At 38.3% G+C, this 6,223-nt stretch overlaps 1 long non-coding RNA gene across 1 annotated transcript; it reads left to right on the top strand.

Annotated features, from left to right (window-relative positions):
* Nucleotides 1-270: 270 nt before the first annotated feature.
* LOC148315636 (uncharacterized) lies at nucleotides 271-4,872 on the top strand. Its single transcript, XR_015840740.1, has 5 exons — nucleotides 271-437; nucleotides 1,098-1,217; nucleotides 1,825-1,988; nucleotides 2,330-2,518; nucleotides 4,793-4,872. It is a non-coding gene; the product is annotated as an uncharacterized LOC148315636 (long non-coding RNA).
* Nucleotides 4,873-6,223: the final 1,351 nt, after the last annotated feature.

Raw genomic sequence — 6,223 nt, 5'->3', positions numbered from 1 at the left:
GCCACTGCCACCAGGCCAGTGAACCCAACGTCCAGGCAGTGACAAAAAACGTGATCAAATTACATTGCTCATCATAAGGTGTTTGTGAGACGCTCTTTGTATGTTTCCTCAATTAAGACCTGTTTTCCATTGGTGTATTTGAAAAAAGTGGTGAACCTGTTAAATTCACTACAAAACGTTAAGAAGATGAAAGTAATGTTTGAAGGAATATTATTTTTCTATCGACATGCCGGCGGGCGGGCACAGATAGAGAGTGATAAAGCAGCACCACCCGCGCGGGGCGTGCTGACGAAAAGGCAAGCGCTCCTCCTCTCATCGCGTCCTTATTAAGACAGAAAAAAGACGCTGTTGAATTTTACCTATTCGCAGTTCGAGCAGGTGCTTAACGCTGGAGAATATCACCACTTCGAAGTTCGAACTGCTGTTGAAACGGAGAGGTAAGTGTTTTTCGTTGGGTTTTTTTCAAAACATGCGTCGAGTGCATTTGTTCATAGTTAGAGATAGTTGTGTGGAAAACACTATACAAAGTAGCACCATGGATGTGGGCCTACAACACTGGCCTAGCAAACATGTGCTCCTACATCGACATAATTGACGAGCTCCAGTTAAGCATTGAATAATTATAAAACGTCATGGTGCTTTTACTCATTTAAAGAACTAAACCGACGCGTATTGTCATCCGGTGGTCAGGTTTGCATTGAATGTGAGCACGAGGGACGCTAGCTTGTTGCGTTAGCTTTGCGGAGCTAACAGCTTGCACTTTTGTTATAGAACCACAGAATGCAAGTACTATGATAATTTCTGTCATTAATTTTTGTGTAAGACACGATGTTCACTGGTTAATTACATGATTCTTAAAGCAAAGGTTACTGTGAATGCAATTTTGGTAAGATTTTTGTAGTCACACTGCATAAATCTGTCTGTGTCTGTTGTTTAAACTTCAATATAAACTATTATGGTTGAAATCGTTAATTGGGATGGAGGAATTGATGTTTTTTTAATTTATAATTTATTTTTCTTACACTGATATTGTTAAAACTCCATTTAGCCCATAGTATTAATAATTCTCAACACAATACTGTCTTTTTTCTTTATAGAATAAACAATGCCTTCCCTGAGATGCAGGAAGTCCCCAAAGCAGGATACTATTGAACATGCAGTCAAGGGTCTGGACAAGACTGCAGAGTTAGAAGCGAAGAATATAAACTAATTTAAAGGTATGATGTTAACGCTTTTGCTAAGATATATTATTGTTTTCTGATAACCAAGCTGACATCGTTTTTTAAGTGGTTATTTTACATTAAGAGTGTCTTGACCTTTTCTTTTGCCACTTTTGTCAGTTTCAAGTTATTTCAGTGAGTGTGAAACCTGATGGTAGGAGTTCTATCTAAATTAAGGCTGTACTTGATGACGCCCTCCGGCATTTTTATACCACAATAGACCGGTGAACAAGTCCGATATTGATAGTCTAGTGTAAAGCACGTAATACGTCACAGAGATCACGTGACGCGATCCAATATGACTGTGTACAGTGTATGTCATTGTTTTGAAACTAAATAATCTTAAAGTTTTTTTTTTACGTAACCAGGTGCAATTGACATTTGTACTTTCAGTCCTAATACATACTGGCTAATGCAATGCTGGAAAATGAATTTTGGCTGGTCTGTTCCTTTAAAATCATAAAGAAGGGCTCTGCTCTATCCCTCACAAGAAGCAATGTTTCAAACCACCCTACATTAGTATAGTGGCCCAAATGAATATGATGACTCCTTATTTGTGTGCTTAAAAATATGACGAAGCTAACTTGATTTCCCTGTTAACTAGGTCGAGGAGTATTTACCAAGGCCCCTTTCAGGAAAGACGACTTTATTCTTTATTATGGAGTACAGAGGAAAATTGATAGATTCTGATGAATCTCAACGCAGGAAGATGGATGGAAGAGGCACTGTCTTTTTGTTTGACTTCCGCCGGCAAGAAAAAACTTGGAGGTGAGGCAAAGATTGAGATGTTATCTTATTTTTGTTTTTATTTAAAAAAATAAACACATACTCATCCCATAAGTGTTAGGGGAAAAATCATTCTCTAAGCAAAAATGTATAATTACTTTTATTCATGCGTTGAATCTGTACAAATGAAAATATAGATCATGAAGTCTCAAAGACAAGCTGTTACTAGGGTCTGATTCCAATAGAAATTTCTTGTATGATTTGATTTAGATTTAAAAATTGTGGATTTCCTATTTTTATGTTTTGTGTACACAAGATTGTCTCAAAGATTAATTTCTGACATTGTTTGAATAATTGTTTTTTTTTTTTTAATCTATTTTAAGTGTTGATGCAGCTCAAGAAGATGGCAGTCTGGGAAGACTGGTTAATGATGACCACATGCACCCCAACTGTAAAATGAAGAAGATGACAACAGAGGACAGACCACACCTCTGTCTGTTTGCGCTCCGAGACATTGATGTTGGCGAAGAAATAACTTAAGACTATGGACCAGCTGGCCTTGGAGAACACAGGTTTGTAAGATGCATCTTTAAGTACAATAACAGAGCCCACTTGTGGTGTTCTGGTGATGTAGTTTCCAATTAGTTTGGCAATCTAATAAATGTATGTGAGGTTTCTATGGAAGTTGAACATGCTGACTGACTGGGGGAGTTCTCCATTGTCCACTATCTGTAATTCAAATTTGTGGGTCTGAGTCAAAGTTTGGCTCTGCAGGAACAACGAACTGGTCAGGGAGTGACAGTATTACAAAGTTCTGCGTTACTCCTTTCTGGGCGGTGGCCCTGTTAGGCCATCATATGCCATATTGCAAATATCCCCATTGTGGGACTAATTAAGGACATCTTTATGTTGTGGTTTCCCTACCAGAACCAGCACCAACCCTGTATATTCATGATATAAAACACTGTTTCAATTTGATATTTAGCCTTTCTATACTGTAAAAATAGAAGACCCCAGGCTTTCCTGCGCGCCCTTGCCCAATTGGTGGTGTTCAGGAGACAACCTGGGACTGAAATATCAGTCACAACCAGTGTTGTTTTCGTCACTGATGACTATGACGAAAATACTTCGTTAACGCCCCTTTTTTAATGACGATGACAAGCTATACGAGGTTCTTTTATGACGAAAACATGACGTGACGTACATGAATTTTTTTCGTTGACTAGACAAAATTGTTAGCATGTGGTTCATAAATTATTTTATGTTGCTTTTAGTGAAATAAAGCCACAACAGTTGCCCAACAAAATGTTTTGCTTCTCTGCTTATTTTGGAGCAGTGAGTATTGATTCCACTGTTGCCACTTTTTTCTGTTTGTAATGAAGAATCCTTAGTAGTCCATCCAAAAGTCTTTGTTATTGGGTGGAAACCTTGAATGCCTTGTTTTAACTCAAATGGACTTAAACCCATCCATCCATCCATCCATCCGTTATCTGTACCGCTTCTCCTCACTAGGGTCGCGGGGGGTGTTGGAGCCTATCCCAGCTGTCTTCGGCAGTAGGCGAGGTACACCCTGAATTGGTGTCCAGCCAATCGCAGGACATGCATAGACGAACAACCATCCACGCTCACACTCATGCCTCGGGGCAATTAGAGTGTCCAAGCAACTTGCCATGCATGTTTTAAGAATATGGGAGGAAACCGGATTACCCAGAGGAAACCCACGCAGGAAGGCCGGAGCCAGAATCGTACCTACGACCTCAATATTGTGAGGCCATCATGCTAACCAGTTGGGCCACCGTGCCGCTTGGACTAAAACCTTTGTGAATAAATTGACGAAAACTAGGGTAAAACTTTTTTTGCGTTTCCGTCGATTAAAACTGGACTAAAACCCTTTTTTTAGCTTTCGTTGACTAAAACTGGACTAAAACTATAACGAATTGGGATGACTAAATGTGATGTAAACAAATCAGCACTTTGTCCAAATGACTTGGACAAAATCTAAAATGCCTGCCAAAAACAACACTGGTCACAACACGTGTCTACAGAAGATTAATTGGCATGGGCGAAATTAATTAGTTTTATTTCATTCATGAGCTTATGTTTTGTTTTGGGTGGCTAAGGCTTAAAATGTGTAAAAATCTAATCCAACCTCAAATATAATTAATTCAATAAATTTATGATGCTACTAAAACATCGAAGCAGCCTCCTCCAGGCTTTACAGACTCAGAAATGGAGGTATGCGTATCGTGTACTCATCCTGTCGTGTCTCGAGATGTTAAAATTGCAGTTAGATAGACGTGTGCTGATTAGACAAGACTTCTAATATATCTGGTGTCACAGGATATTTGTCAGTGAATGTGTATGTCTGGTTTGAGGCTCACTCAGCTTTTTCTTGTGTTGTGGGGTCCAGTTGAGTTGAATTGCGAGTCAGGTATGTTGGCCATCTGACACCCAACTGTCAGGTTTGCGTTCGTGGGGACCCCGTAGAGCCATTTTTATTGTTGACATAAATCATAGCTAATCATCTTTTCCTTCATTATCATATGAAATACAGTTAGGAGTTGTATGTGCCTTTACTATGTTATAATCTTAGAACCTACCAGCCACTACAGCTGTCCGACAAGAAGACTTTTGGCTGTCCTGTGCTCCATTGCGGCCCTGGTGGCGTTCAAAAGACAACCTGTGACTGAAATATCAGTCACAACATATCTCTACTGAAGATTAATTGTCATGCGCTAAAGTAATTGGTTTTGTTTCATTCGTGAACTTGTTCGTTAAAATGTGTAAAATTCTGATCCATTTTCTTTTTTTTAATTCATTAAATTAATATTCAACTTGTTCATTAGGATGGAGGACAACCGACAATGACTGAATCGGCTGAGGTTGATGCCACCAGAACATCGAAGCAGCCTTCTCAAGGTTTGACAGACTCTGAAAAGGAGGTATGCGTATCATGTGGTCATCCTGTCGTGTCTTGAGATGTTAAAATTACAGTTAGATAGACCTGTGCTGGTTGGACAAGTTTTCTAATATATCTGGACATAAATCGTAGCTAATAATATTTTCCCTCATCATCATATGATATACAGTTATGCGTAGTGTATGTCTTTACTATGTTACAATCTAAGAACCTACCAGCCACTACAGTTCTCTCATTGGGAGACTTAAGCTTTCGTCAGGCTGTCGACTGCTGCATTGCCCTCTTATTGGCTTTAAGTACACAACCTGTAACTGAATTATCTGTCAGAACAGAACCTATGTGTCCACAGCAGGTGATTTGGCATGTGGATTCTTCAGATTTTTAGAAAATAGGTAAAATTGTGATCAAAAGTTTAAAATGTATAAAATTCTGGTATAGTTTGCAATAGTATATCTATTAAATCATTTCAAAACTTCTTAACAAGGATGGAGAACATTGGCTGTGACCGAATTGGTTGAGGTTTACATTACCAGGACCATTGAGCAGCCTCCTCGGGATCTACAAATTTAGGAATGAAGATATGCATCCCATGTTACAATCCTGTTATGGCCCGAGGTTTTGAAGTTGCAGTTACATATTGGGCTGGGCGATATGGCTGATAAGTACATAGCGATATAAGTATTTCATATGGGTCCATCGATACACATTGAATTCTTTTTTCATATTATTTTATTCATTATTTTTTTTATTTTCCAATATTTTCACTGCCCTGTTAAAAAAACATTTAATGTAGTTTTCCTCCCGGGAGCTTTTTGTTACGGTCAATTAAGTGTTTTTGTTAAATATAGCTGCGTAGAATAATTATATGCATTATTATCGTACCACAATGTTTTGGTTTTGCAAATAATTTCCTAAAATCATTCTAATTTTGTTATTACATTATTTTGTCATAATATCATTCATCAATATTTTAGTTTTTTTTTTTTTCAAATAGAATTAAGACCTTTTTCTGTGCAGATTCCTCTGGGGATTAAGTATTTAATGGGTTCTCAATTTTCTCTTGGACTCTGATGCAACCCAGTCTCCTCCCTTGGACAAAAAATATGGGCTGAATCTTCCTTGGAATAACGACACAGATTCTGACGAATCATTGTCAAATCCTGCCCCTGAACTTTGTGCCTCAGACCCAGACCATATTACTATCCCAAGGCTCAGGAGGACCAAAAGTATACAGGTAAACAACCCATATAGATTTCAGGGAATCTTACAAGCAAATTGCATATATTTTATTAGTCTCCTGCCTTCTATCCTTTATATTTCGTTGTTGTTTTTTAGATTAAAAAAACAGGCTGACTTT

This window comes from Idiotropiscis lumnitzeri, unplaced genomic scaffold (genome assembly GCF_059441095.1).
Source record: "Idiotropiscis lumnitzeri isolate Australia: NSW breed Sydney's pygmy pipehorse unplaced genomic scaffold, RoL_Ilum_1.0 HiC_scaffold_71, whole genome shotgun sequence".
NCBI lineage: Eukaryota > Metazoa > Chordata > Actinopteri > Syngnathiformes > Syngnathidae > Idiotropiscis > Idiotropiscis lumnitzeri.
Note: the sequence above shows the minus strand (reverse complement) of the source record. Positions and strands in the feature narration are given on the sequence as shown.